At 34.6% G+C, this 14541-nt stretch overlaps 1 long non-coding RNA gene across 1 annotated transcript; it reads left to right on the plus strand.

Annotated features, from left to right (window-relative positions):
• The first annotated feature begins 477 nt into the window (after positions 1–477).
• Positions 478–992, plus strand: LOC112740409 (uncharacterized). The gene is made up of 3 exons (XR_003171144.3): positions 478–565; positions 674–766; positions 918–992. It is a non-coding gene; the product is annotated as an uncharacterized lncRNA (long non-coding RNA).
• Positions 993–14541: the final 13549 nt, after the last annotated feature.

Raw genomic sequence — 14541 nt, forward strand, 5'->3', positions numbered from 1 at the left:
CCCTAACCCTGTCCCTTCCCTGTTGTGATTGAAGTCGAAAATCAAAGAATACGATCGAGGAGAGCTCTTATGTTTGCAAATCAGCTGTTGCTGCTGCAGAGAACGGCGTTTAATTGATTCTGATAACTCATTCTTACAGATAACTCCCTGTTTCAAAAATTTGGAATGTATGACACGGTTTTTATCTTTTTATTTTTATTTTATTGTATTAACTACAATCACAATGCTCTTTAGGAAGCAAAAATTGCATTTAAGGCACTATTGGAGTCTGCTTAGTTGCTGTCGCTGCGTTCCACTTCAGCTTTTTTGATATTCTCCTCAAATTTGTATAGATTTTTTCTGATTATATATTGGGTGTAGGGAGAAGAATTATAAAATATTAGGTAGGAAAAATAGCTGTTTAGATTAAAATATAACAATAGTCAGAGGTTAGGGTTTCGCAATCAAAGATGTCTAAAATTTTATTCCTTGTTATACTGTTTAGGAAAAGGAAAATGCTGCTGAGGAACACAGACGGAATTTAGCAGAATACAGGAAATTCTTGGAGTCATGTGATTATGTGAAGGTACATATTACTTAAAAATGTTTAACTCTGTTGTAAACTTGTAATTGTTTCTATTTTCTTCAACGTGTCCTTATTTTGTCAATTTTCTCTTTTTGGGTTTCATTTTAGGTTCACAGTCCATGGCGAAAAGTCCAAGATCGGTTAGAGGACGATGATAGATATTTACGGCTTGAAGAAATTGACCGCTTGCTTGTTTTCCAGGTACAGTGTTATAGTTATAGTTATAGTTGGCATATATCATAGATCTGTATTTTAAATAAGCCTTGCATCTCTATATAAATCTTTTTTCTTCTTTTAATTCATTTAATTTTAGTCATAATATTAAAATATGGTTTTGTTTCAATGCATGTAGTTTTTTGCTTCCAATGGTTTTCCATGTCCTGCACTCCAAAACCCTTCTGATTATTTACTGAAAACTGTAAACAAGGATTTTGATCAGGTAACTAAGCCTAGCTTCACTTGAAGATACTTGAGCATTCAGAAATAATTTGATGGTATTTTGAATTAACTACTATTTCAGGATATTGTCATGGGTTTATCTGGCACTAGAACAGTGCCTACAGAAGAAGCAATTAGAATCCTTATAAGCGCATATGAATCATCTGAAATTAACCAACAAGTTCAACAAGAAGTTGCAATGCTATCTAAGCAGGTTTCTTTCATTTCATGTCTATTGCGTGCATTCATAAGCTATAATAAAAGCATTGATCCATAACTCAATTTATGTTTCAGGAGACTAGATCAGTAGATCATAAGAGTACAGGTACATGTTGAGGATTGCAAGCCACTTGTTGAGGATTGCTGTAGTTTTAAGATTTTGCAATCTACACGGTTGATTTAAAAATGTCAAAGTGTTTGTTTGTGTTTTAAGATTAAGAAATTTGTGTGGTGTTGAATTTTGCTGTTTAGGCCTTTTCTATTTAGGGGGTGAAAGCATTGCTTAATTGTTATATTGCAGAAATGCAAGCATTACTTGAGAAGGTTTAGGAAGATGCATGGAAAGCAAAGAATAATTCACAGTATGAATGATTATGCAGAGTTCCTATTTCAGGTTCGTGATGCTTGTCATGCTTGCACAATTTTTCAATGCACGGATAACAAACTTATCTTGATATTCTCTTATTCATCTCTGTGTCCATTTGTATGTGCTTTTCTCATTCTTCACAACAAATTGAGACAGATGGTCAATTTTGGAACCGGATAACTCAATCATATGGTTGTCACTTGTCAACAAGACTCTTGATCGTTTATTCATTTTAATCTTGCTGCAGTTATTCATTTCTATTTGCATTTCTTTGGACTTTGATTTTATTGTGTTTTATGTTTGTTATTTTGACTGAATTTAATTATCCAAGGGTGCTACGACCCCTACTTTCTCACTTTTCCAACTTGTGTACTTTAGAGGAGTTTTCATCCTAGAAATAATACTTATGAATGGTAACTGGAACAATTTATACAATACCCATCATTTCCCTTCACATTTGTTCCATTCTAGGTTATATTTCTTCAATGAAATTTCTATCAGAATGAACATGATTTCTGACATTCTTAAGTTCTGGCAATACGATTGTGACTTAAGTTTTTATGTATGTATCCTTTTATCTCCTTTAACTGTTATAATGTTCAAAATGCTGTGAAATGATGAGATGGCCTCTGTTTATACACATTAATTATGGAACTCTTTACTAAAGTTGGCACTTCAGATTTTAGGGTTATTTGGATGACCTTTCATGCTCTCAGCTCTCCTCCCCATCTTATCTTTACTAGTACCTTTTATCATTCATCTACTTAGGTCTTCTCTGTATGAACTGTGTTGGTCATAGATACTGTCTAGGAGGTTCCTTTGCTTCTAATCTTCCATGATTATCATTAGTATCTCTTACAATGTTGCATCTAAAGTGGTTATGGTTGCTTTCTTTTCTGTATGGTTTAGAGATGGAAGCAAGATATTGATGATGAGGATGATCCATCTTCAAGTGGGAGGCCATCATGGTTTAGAAAGCAATATACCGCTGGAGCCTCTGGAAAGCACAGGAATAACGGTCAAGGAAGTCATCGATACAGAAGTAAGGGAGTCTGAAATACTTATGGTGTCATAGAATATTTCATATGTATCATATAGTTGTACGCTGATTTCTTCTGTGGAAATTTTCTAATCGAATCTGGTCCGGGAAACTTTTGTCTGCACAAGTAGAATTTTGAGAGATTAAAGAGCCATAGACCATGAATTAATTTTATTTGATGATTTGATCTATCATCATAAGCTTTCTTAAATGAGGACCGAATTTCAGCATTTCTGTTTTTAATTTTAATATAAAATATAACATTCCAGATGGGATATAAAGCATATTGTGGAGTCATTACTTGCAAAATCCTCAAGCAAGTAAAATACTTTATGTCTTCAACTTGGAAGGATTGCAAGCCACTTGTTGAGGAGACACAAGAGTACAGGTACATGTTGTTCTCTGTTTCAAGTTACTGAGTCGGTTGTGCCATGAATAGTGTTGTCCATCCTGGAAGTATTTGTTCTTGATGATTCTGTCCTACACTTACTTATAGATCAATGGGGGATGAAAACTACAGTAGAGAAGTATTTGAGGAGTACATTACACTCACTCTCCTATTTATCAAATAATAGGGCTGGGAATGGGGAACTTGTAGTTGTGGACTCCAATGATCAAACTAAGCTTAAACATGAGGATCAGAAGGTTTGTTTCATTGTTTGTGTGCTACTGCTTGTGCTTACTATTTCAATTTCTGTTTCATTGGTAGTACTGATTCTTACATTTTTATATAAACATTTTTCTAGACTCTTCGTAGACTGGCTCAGAATTGTGAGGCTGCTAGGAAGAGTCGATTGAGGAAGAAGGTAAATTAACTGCTCCCAACCTGATATGTTAGATTGCTCAATTGAACCTAAACTTAAGCCCCCAACCATTGAATGATTGATATGTGTTGATTTTTCAATAGGCATATGTTCAGCAATTGAAACTAAATAAGAGTAGCCTTAGGACTAATATATGAACTTAGGAAATGAAAACACCTAAAAGTGATGTTATACTAGCTACTATAGTTTTTTTGGCGGGGCTATAACTAAAATGACATTTTCTCAAAACTGATAATGTCAAGAACTCAAGATTGATAGGCAGAAGCCATAGGAATGTATCCAAAAACTTTGCTTTTTAAGGAGGAGATATGTACATTCTACAACCAAACAACTGAATTTATAAAATTTATTGGCCCTTGTTCTTTTTAAGGTTTGTTAATATTAACTTTTATCTGTAGGTTTCAATTAAATGTTATAGTATTTGCAATATTTTCCTATTGCAGATCATCTTGGATAGGGAGTATCTAAATGATGTTTCCATTAGCAGAGAACAATTGAAGTACCTGGTTTTTGAAGCTTTCCGAGGTGGTTGTCAGGTTAATTCTCTATAACTTGTTAAATTTCAGCACAAATTTTTTTATATATTTTATGTGTCACAGGAGATATCCAGAAGTTATTTGAACTGATCGTGATTACTTTGATCCTTTTTCTATAGTCTCCATTTAAACCAGTGAAGCTTAGTTAATCCTTTTCCTCTTTTGATTTTAGAATAAATGCAATGTGGGATACACATTTATCAACATGTTGTCGGCATCACACATTATTCCATTCTATGAGGTTCTTAGTTTTTTGTGCATATTTCTCATTGTAACTAATGTGTTTGATTCTAACTAATGTATTTGATTTTGCAGACATTTAATGGGAAGAAGTGGGAGAAGTTTAATAGTGAAAAAGTTGCTTCTCTGGCATATGCACGAATCCAAGGAAAGGCTGCACTGGTGAACCACTTCTAGAATTCAATTTCCGCACGCTGCCAACGAGCTGTGGAACTTTGAAAAACAGAATCTTCTTTTGTTTTTGATGTAGTATAGTTGAACAATACAGTGAGTTTATATTTTGAATCTTAGTTGATGTATCAATACACTTTGTTGATATATGGTTGTTACTTATTATTATAGTTGATGTATCAATATACTTTGTTTATATTTTGAAATATATTGACTTGCTTGTTTATAGTACTTTTCTTTTAATTTGATAATACAATGAACTTGTTTAAATTTATATTTATTTTGTATGAAAACAAGTTTATTTTGCAATGAAAAAATAAAAAAATTTTTATTTTACTTTATTGATGGATTTACAGACGGATTTTTTGTCTGTAATTAGAGTGAGATGATTTTCTAAGGTTCAAATTACAAACGGAAAATCTGTCGGAAAATCCGTCTGAAAATCCGTCTGTAGTTACAGACGGAAAATCTGTCGGAAAATCTGTCTATAGTTACAGACGGAAAATCCGTCAGAAAGTTCGTCGTCTCCGGGAAATGGATGGAGAATTTACAGAGGGAAAATCCGTCGGTAACTGGTAAAAATCCGTCGGTAATTTTCCGACGGAAAAAAATCCATCGGTAAATAATTTCCGACGGGACTTTTACAGAGGGACAAAATCCGTTGGTAATTTCGTCGGTAACCAAAACTCCGTCTCTAATAAAGACTAAATCTGTCTGTAAATCTGTCTGTATTAATCCATTTTCTAGTTGTGAGATGCCAATAAATGGGATTTGTCTTTAATAAGCTCAAGTCTTTTCAGTTTTTTAATGTGCACAATAAATTATTTACAAATATGACTCATATGGAATTTAATAATAATTATTATTATTTTACATTTACTCTAAATATTTTTTAAATTCATGAGGGATCAGAGAACCCTAATCTCTTTACTTATAACCTTATTGTCTCTCTATCCACTAAACCACCACAACCTACTCCACGCTTCTATGGTCTCTGTCGTCACCGTGCATCCCAGCACCCGCTGCTAGTCTAAGTCCCTCTCCTGGCGTCGTTCTCATCCTCTCTCTGTTCTCCACCCAGCACCTCGTTGTCTCATTCATTCTCAATATCTCTCTTTTCTCTTTGCATCGTTTGTCTTCAGCCTCAGAGTAGTGGTGTGGGTCTCAGCGAGTCCGCATCGTCGTCAACGCCGTGGTGCTCCATCTTCCCCTTCATCGCTCTACTTCCAGAGTTCTAATGGAGCCTCAGCCTCAAGTATGTTTTTGTTCTATTTATGTTTATGTTCAATTTTTTTGTATGAATTTGTTTTATTGATTTCATTTAATTATTTTTTATTATGTTTATGTGTTTGTTTGAATTTTTTTGGTTTTGTTTATGAGTGTTAAAATATTTTGAATTCTATTTTCATGGTTCTATTTTCAAATTCTGTGTTTATGATTTTGTTTGTGATTTTCAAATTTTGTTTTTGTTTTGTTTTGTTTTGCTACTACAATTTGATTTTTTTTACTGTTTGTAAATTCAGTAGTTAGTACTATAATTCTGTTTCAGTGGTCACTACTAATTTGTTGGTTAGTTTTGATTATTTGATTATGAATTCTAATTAAAGGATGCTGAATATGTTTGCAACGGCTAGAGATTTAAAGGAGCACTCAGTAGCTACAGCGCACACTGAAGGCAAGAACTAAACATTTTTGCTGCTAGAGGTTTTATTTTGTCATGTTGAACATACTTTGTGAGGCAAGAAAAGATCCTTTATTGGTTGGTATAGCATAAGTCCATCACAAGCTGGAATCATTCAGAAGGCTATAGAATAATGTTGATGCATGGAACATAATAAAAAGAAAGGCATCCAAATTTATTAAATTCAACGATATACATAACATCATAAACAACCAATTCAACATAATAAAAAATGAAAAATAGATCGGAAAAAATCATCTAGGTTCACTAATAACAAAACTGAACTCTTTAGCTCAAATAAAATGAAATTATTCAATAAAAATAACAATTGAGACATTCTTTCATCCTTTTTTTTAGTACATCAAAAGACTAGCAACCATCAATCTACACCGAGCTTCTACTTTGCAATTGGCTAGCTAATTGAATTTGGTTACAATTAAAATATGTTGCACAAACAACAAACATAATCAATCCTCTAACTCGATTAATCAAAGGAACAATCAATCCGCCTCTGATAGGTATTAAATTAAATTTTAATTTATGAAAAAAAATAGTGACAACTACATTTCTTTTCAAGAATGACACAACGATTATGTTCCCATTTATACACAATCATGTATGGCGGGTTCATCATTCCTTCAATTGGATCCTCCGTGATCAGATCCAAAAGTAGTTCGCCTGCTCATGTTGACTCGTTCTACCAACCGTACCAAGGCTTGAATCTGACATTGGTGGTCGGAATTCAGGCTCCAGCTTTGCCAAAAGTTTATTAGTAGAATGAAACAAAAATATGCCAAAAAGTTTCATGACCACCTGCTCCCAATCTCCATTGGTGAATGAAAGTTCACGCTTGATTATGATGCCTCTATTGTCATCAGGACTTAACTTAGACTCACCAAATTAAAAGTTTAATAGACTTAAATCACACAAAAGTAAAAACAAGCCAATAAGTCAAAATGAGAGAATCTTGAACCAAGCTTAATGCTTATGCATTTAGTTATTTTTCATAGTTCTCTGAATAGTAAGAAGCATTTGGGACAAAATGGTAGATTGATATATTAAATGATAAGAGGGGACATATTTCAAGAGTAGTGGACTTTCAAATTTCCATGACAAGGCTCTAAGGAGTTGACCAAAATAGTTTTGCTGTCATATTTGTTTGTTCAGAATTAACTATTGAAACAAGGCAGGTAGGTAACCATGAAAATTTATGATTTATTCTAGCACAAAGGAGGAAAATTCTAAACTAAAGATAGGAATGAAGAAGCTTATCTCCTTAATTTTCCAGCAAAACAATGAACTAAAAGACCTCCACATGATAGACTTTGGCTTCCTCAGTGGAATCAAATTAAAACATCGATTGAAGTATTGTTTTAAGTTAACATCATGTTTGTTAGCAACTATCCCTAGTTTTTGCTAAAATAATTATATATTTTAGCATGATGCTACATTGGAAGGAGTACAATTTAGTTCACTAAGAAGTTTGAGCAAAACCACAATAAAGTAATTAACGTCTTCTACAAACAATAGAATCATAATGAAAAAAAATAACAAAATTGCAACCCATGAAGCCCCTTTTGATATCCACATAATCAGAAATTGAATGCAAGTACTATGTAAATTCTTATTTAAATCCTTCTTCCAGTAATATAGCATGAAATTTTCAGAATTAAATCTTTGCACACAAAAAATTGTTATCGGTGTCATGTAATCTTGCTCTTGCCCTTAACCATTTTCTTCGACAACATCGGTGTCATGGCCTTCTTGGCGCTAACCTTGGTAACACCAGCATTCAGGATGATGTCGCCGGCATTCATCTAAGGAAGTGTTTCCCAAATTAGCACACAGAAATAGAGTAAGGTTTCATTTTAGTTTGCCTTACCTAGATTAGCAGACCGAGGTAGGGAAGGTTTCGTTTCACTCTAAGGGAGAGGAGGGGTCTTTTTAGAATTTTGAAACATATCATATCCTTTGATTTAATTTGTAAAAAGTTTTCAATTAATATCATCTCAACCTTGAAGTTTTTTTTAACATAATCTAATGATCTTAATTACATGGTGCATCAGATGTTCCCAAACTACTTGGGTTGATTTTAGAATGACCCTAGTAAATGTCTATTGAATATGTCTCTGTTGGTAATTTTCAACTAATTTTATCGACATCCTGTGGCCGTGGTAATAACAATAATTAATAATACAAACGTTGCTTACCGTTGGTAAAATCCATGTGTTGATAATAAAAAAAAATTTCATATGTAAGTACCACCGATGGCTTATCTATCCATAAAAATATTTTTTTTAATTTAAACCTGCTAAATCAAAATAATAATAATACAACAACTAAAAATTACTAAAACATCAGACTGAAATAATAAAAATAATATACTGGATATAATTTAAAATTAATATAAAAAAATAAATCAAAATCATCAATCATAGTCCTCATCAATGTACACTTTGTCTTTGTCATCACCATCACCTTCAATCCATGAGTGGGCGGTCTTGCAGAGGTAACAGGTGATAAAACACTACTGTCGATTGTCAGGAAGGAAGGTGGAGGAGGCTACTGGATACCATTGGACATGCTGCCTTGCATAGGCTGCATGAAACCCCACATCAAACTAAATAAGCGCCTTATGTTGAGCATGGTAGAGTCATAAGTGGAGATGGTCTATTGGAGTCAGGTGGTCTATTGCTTTTTTCTTTGGTGAGTCCACTGCCATTTGGTGTACCTCTTTTTCTACTTTGTATGGTGCTCCATTTGCCAAGTAAGTCCCATGTTGAGCAGAGTGATCTACTCCCACAGATCTGTCTTAATGGCCGTAGAATGCTCCTTTAGTGTCCCTCTGTCCGTGAAGTGAGGCATGGTGGTAGTATTGATGCAAACCTACACCATATACCCTGTCTATTTTTTGCCAACAGACTGTTTGTGTCCAAACCTCATCATGCGAAAGAAGAGGGAAAGTGATGCCCCTGTAGAGAGTTGGGTGGCATGATTCTCCTTGGTCTTTAATAAGGCCTCCTCAAAGTGTCTCTATGTGTATATAAGTTAGTTAAATTAAATATAAAATTAAAATATTAAATTTGCAAAGTATATGAAAATTGATAGGTGGATTCTAGTATGCCTATGCTTATGGTAGCTGTGGTAGCTATGTAGGTATTGTTAAAATTAAAGTCACATTTTTTTAATATTTTGGCAATACTTTTTTAAGCAATACTTTTTAAAAAGCGTTGCTAAATAATAAAAACATATTACTTTAAAAATTAGGAATAACATGTAAAAAATTATACATACTATCTTCTTAGCAGTAGCAATATATGTAGTGGAGCCACTAGTATGCAGCAACACACTTGTGATAGATGCCCTGCTCGCCTTGGCTAGCCCTTGTTTGGCAGTATAGTCTTATGTGGCCCAATACTCCTTCAACTGGGAAAGATTATAATGTCTGGTGGAATCTGATTTGTAAGGGAACCCTTGCGATGAATATAGGATAACATGTCTCAGAGGCGCTTAGTGGGGCTCGTGCACCAAGCATTGTACATGTGCTGCTCTTAACTAGGTCGAGACTTGAACTGTTATTGCAGCAGAGAAAAACAACAAGATAATTAATAAATTTAGTTTTTAGTAGTTTTTATTGGAAATTTTTGGTTTCTTTAATCTCAAAATCATCTATGTTAAATCATTAAGAAAGAGATACTTGAGAGTGGTGAAGCGTACCTGAATTAATCAGTATAATTGAGAGTTTAGTTCTTTGATCTTTCTCAACCAAGGCCTTCTGTATCTCTGAACTCCGCTGATCGAAAAAGAGTTACAGAGGCGACTTTGATATGTTGGAGACCAAACTGAAGTCATTATTTAGTTTTATTCTCATTTAATTCTAAATCAAAAGTAATAATAACTTATTTAATTCAGTATTTATGACAATAAATGATATCACCATTATATAAATCATTTAATGTGAAATAACTTAATTTGAAATTATAATTGATTAATATATGTATTGTTCATAAATAGATTAAGAAATAATAATTTAACACACGACCACTCTATTCTGTTGCAACATGGATTTTTGAGTTTTTAATCATTCTGCTAGCATTTTTACTTTATGTAAACCCTATCACGACTCTAAAGCTGGTGTAGTAGAGGATAGAAGGGTTAGGGATGAGATTTGAGGGGTTGAGATATGATGAGTATTTTGGTGGAAAAATGAATTTCTCCTAAAACACACAAATCTAACCGGCAAGTGTACCGGGTCGCATCAAGTAATAAAAACTCACGGGAGTGAGGTCGATCCCACAGGGATTGAAGGATTGAGCAATTTTAGCTTAGTGGTTAATTTAGTCAAGCGAATCAAGATTTGGTTGAGTGATTTGTGATTTGCAGAAATTAAATTGCATGGAAAGTAAAGGGAATGGGTAAATTGCATGAAGCTAAAGAGAGCAAGAAATTAAAGTGCTGAATCTTAAAGAACAAGAAATTAAATGGCAGAAACTTAGAATGCAAGAAATGTAAATTGCGGAATCTTAAAGTGCAAGAAATGTAAACGGCTGGAATTGTAAAGGGAATTGGGGATTGGATTTGCAGAATTTAAACAAGGAAAAGTAAATTGCATCAAACAGAAAAGTAAAAGAGTGTTTGGGTTGAATCGGATCTGAAGCAAAACAAGTAAATGAACATGAAAAGCAAAAACAGAATGTAAATTGGAATTTCAGATCTCAGGGGTCCATAGACTAGAAAACCAGGTCTAGATCTCACTACCTTCCTTGATCCAACAAGAACAATTGCAAGGGAAAAGTAAATTGCAAAGAAAGTAGATGAAGAGCAATTAACAGAAATTAAATTCAATCAAGCAGTAAATAAAGCAGAGAGATCCAAGGATGAGATTGAAACAGAATTTCTTCAATTCTCCAACCCAAGATCCAAGACAATTGTAATTGAAATTGAAAGCAATAAAACTAAGAGGAAGAGAAGTGAATTCTCCTTTCCCAAGACTAAGAAATTAAAGATCACTCAATATCCAAAGCTCTCCGAAAACTATTATGAAAATTCAAAGGGAAAGCTCTCCGAAGAACTTGAATTTTATCCTATTTATACACTTTCTTCAAATGATCTTCAAGCCTTGAGTTGGGCCTTTGCTCTTGGTGGAATTGGGTTGAAAGAGGCCTTGGTTGATTGCTCTTGGAATTTGGAGAAGAACCAAAGTGAACCAAATGAACCGGGTTGGAGTTTTACAAAAGTTGGAGTAAAAGTTGGAGCAAAAGTTAGGGTCTAACTTTTGGTCCAACTTTTCATATCAGCCCCCATATTTTGCTGATACCCACGTTGGTGCAAAAGTTAGGGGTCTAACTTTTGCTCCAACGTTGGCCTTCCTTGGTGTACTTATGGCGCCAACGTTAGCCCAAAAGTTAGGGGCTAACGTTGGCGCAAACTTTTGCTCCTTCCCTTGTATTTTTCATGTGCCAACGTTAGCCCAAAAGTTAGGGGCTAACGTTGGCGCAAATTTTTGGTGGCCAGGGAGGTTTTTCTTATGCCAACGTTAGCCACCAGGTTAGGGGCTAACGTTGGCGCAAACTTTTGGTGCCCAGGGTTGATTTTCATGTGCCAACGTTAGCCCAAAAGTTAGGGGCTAACGTTGGCGCAAACTTTTGGTGCCCAGGGAGTGATTTTCAAGTTCCAACGTTAGCCCAAAAGTTAGGGGCTAACGTTGGGGCTAACTTTTCACCCAAAAGTTTGTGCAAAAGTTTGAGGCTAACTTTAGGTCCAGCTTTTTGCTTCCTGGTTCAAATTCACTTATTCCATTGTCCTCTCTTTACTCCTAGCTATTCCTTCTTGCTTCAACCTTTCTCCAAGCTTTCTTCACCTATCATTAATCAACCAAACACATCAAAGCTATGCTTAAAATCATGAGATATTCATTCTTTCATAATATGTGACAATTATAGTATAAAACCTCATGAAATAGCATGAATTCATACATGGTTGATTAAATCAAAGGAAACATGAAAATCTACCCAATTAGCTTGCTTAGGGCTCAAGAAAGTGCATAATTCAATTGAAAACTAAAGAAAAAGGCTAGTGAAACTAGGCTAAGATGACTTGTCATCACAACACCAAACTTAAAGCTTGCTTGTCCTCAAGCAAGAAATAAATTTATGCTCCAAGGTTCTTTCAATTAAGATGGATTGAAGAATAACTTGTAAAGTCCAGTGAGTGAAGTGATCAGGTACAGTGGGGTGAACTCTAAATCATATGCTCTTGCAAGGGCTTCAGTGCTCACTAGTCCTCACATATTGGGAGTCTTAGGTCTTAGGATTTTCATCCAAATGGTATCATGGAGATCTCTTTATATGTAGTCACCTTGAAGCAGCTTATAGTTTCTGTGCTTTGGCCTTGACTCTAAGTGTCATGTCTCAAAGCGGCTCTTTAGATAAGCTTTCAATCAATACTCCTAAACCAGTTGGTTTTACGGTATTAGGTGTTAAAGCACCCCTAAGGATTTACTTGCTCAAGCCTCTCTCCTTGACACAGCTCAACCACAAGCATTTACTAGGCTAACAACTCTTTGAGTTTTGTTTCTTCTTTCTTTTTCTGCCTAGTAATTGATGCTCAGAGCCTTGGGCCATGTTCTTTTTGCTTTTGTATTTTCTTTATTTTCTTTTGTTTTGTTTGCTGCTTCTTGGATCAATAGATTTTTGAGAATCTCCACAATACTTCTTTGAACTTCATGTCCTACCTATGAGCTCCCATGCAAGTTTTCACAAGCATGCAACCTCAATACATAATCATACAACTAGAACCGCCACTTCTTCTAATCTTTTGCTTGCCTCAAAATTGTTTGATTCCTCAATCCTTCTTTTCAAAGAACTTTCATGTGATGCAATTTTTGAACATTGAGTGCAAACAAGTTTTGAAGATAAGAATGTTGTGAATGATCAAGCATCTTGCTTCTTGAATCACAGAAAGACTATGCTATGCAGGCAGGCAGGGGTATTATATCGCTTTCAATCCTAGCAGTGTTTGATATAAAACAATCACATAACAATACAACCTTTTGGAGTTCACTTGCTTTCATTCTTCTCATCACCATCATTGCTAGCCTTTAGGTTCATCTTTTGTTTCTTTGGTTGATGATGCTTAATCCCTCCAAAAGCTTGTATGACATTCTGCAATTAGATTGAAAGTTGCTTGTTCCCCAAGCACTTGGAAACAATGGTTAGTCTGCATGATTTATTTATGGGATTTTGAACTTACTTTGGTGTGGGAACACCAAACTTAGTACCTTGCCAATGGTTTTCATGCATCAAATTAACCATGTGTGATAAATTTTTTCTTTTTTTTTTCTTCTTTTTCAAAAGCAATAAAACTGAAAACTAGGAAACAGCAAAATAGTTAACTAGTTCATCCAATATGCTTGAAGCTGACATTATGCAGAAAAAGAGAATGTGTTTTATGATGGGATTTTGGTGGAACACCAAACTTAGAATCCTTCATTCTCCTTTAGATTGTTTTGGTGTGCAACACCAAACTTAGCTTCTTGCATTATAGATAAAACTAATTAACCTTTTTATTAAAATAGCTATGAAAAGAAAGTTACCTCAGGTTGGGTTGCCTCCCAACAAGCGCTCTTTTATTGTCACTAGCTTGACATCTTGCTCTTTGATTATGGAGGCTGGAAATCATAATGCCTCAGTTTTTCTCCTCTTGCTGTAGGATTCCTTTCCTCCATGACCTGCACAATCACAAACAATCCAAATGAAAATTGGATATTCTCATGCCAGAATGTAGTCAGAGGATTAGTTGACACCATGTGTCAAACAGTTAGTAAACTTGAAAGATTAATGAACGAAAATCACTTCTCTCGTTTATTTATCAAGCTATGAGAATCATATTCAGCAAGATAAACCAAGAAAACTTCACTCTATTGCTAAAGTGAGGTTTCAATTAGCTCAGGCAAAAATTCAAACAGTTAGTGTGTCAGTCAAAAATTAAAGAAAAAGTGCTTGATCTAGATTACCACCTCACTTAATCATTGTCAATCTAATCAATCCCCGGCAACGGCGCCAAAAACTTGATGAGTATTTTGGTGGAAAAATGAATTTCTCCCAAAACACACAAATCTAACTGGCAAGTGTACCGGGTCGCATCAAGTAATAAAAACTCACGGGAGTGAGGTCGATCCCACAGGGATTGAAGGATTGAGCAATTTTAGCTTAGTGGTTAATTTAGTCAAGCGAATCAAGATTTGGTTGAGTGATTTGTGATTTGCAGAAATTAAATTGCATGGAAAGTAAAGGGAATGGGTAAATTGCATGAAGTTAAAGAGAGCAAGAAATTAAAGTGCTGAATCTTAAAGAACAAGAAATTAAATGGCAGAAACTTAGAATGCAAGAAATGTAAATTGCGGAATCTTAAAGTGCAAGAAATGTAAACGGCTGGAATTGTAAAGGAAATTGGGGATTGG

This window comes from Arachis hypogaea, chromosome 14 (genome assembly GCF_003086295.3).
Source record: "Arachis hypogaea cultivar Tifrunner chromosome 14, arahy.Tifrunner.gnm2.J5K5, whole genome shotgun sequence".
NCBI lineage: Eukaryota > Viridiplantae > Streptophyta > Magnoliopsida > Fabales > Fabaceae > Arachis > Arachis hypogaea.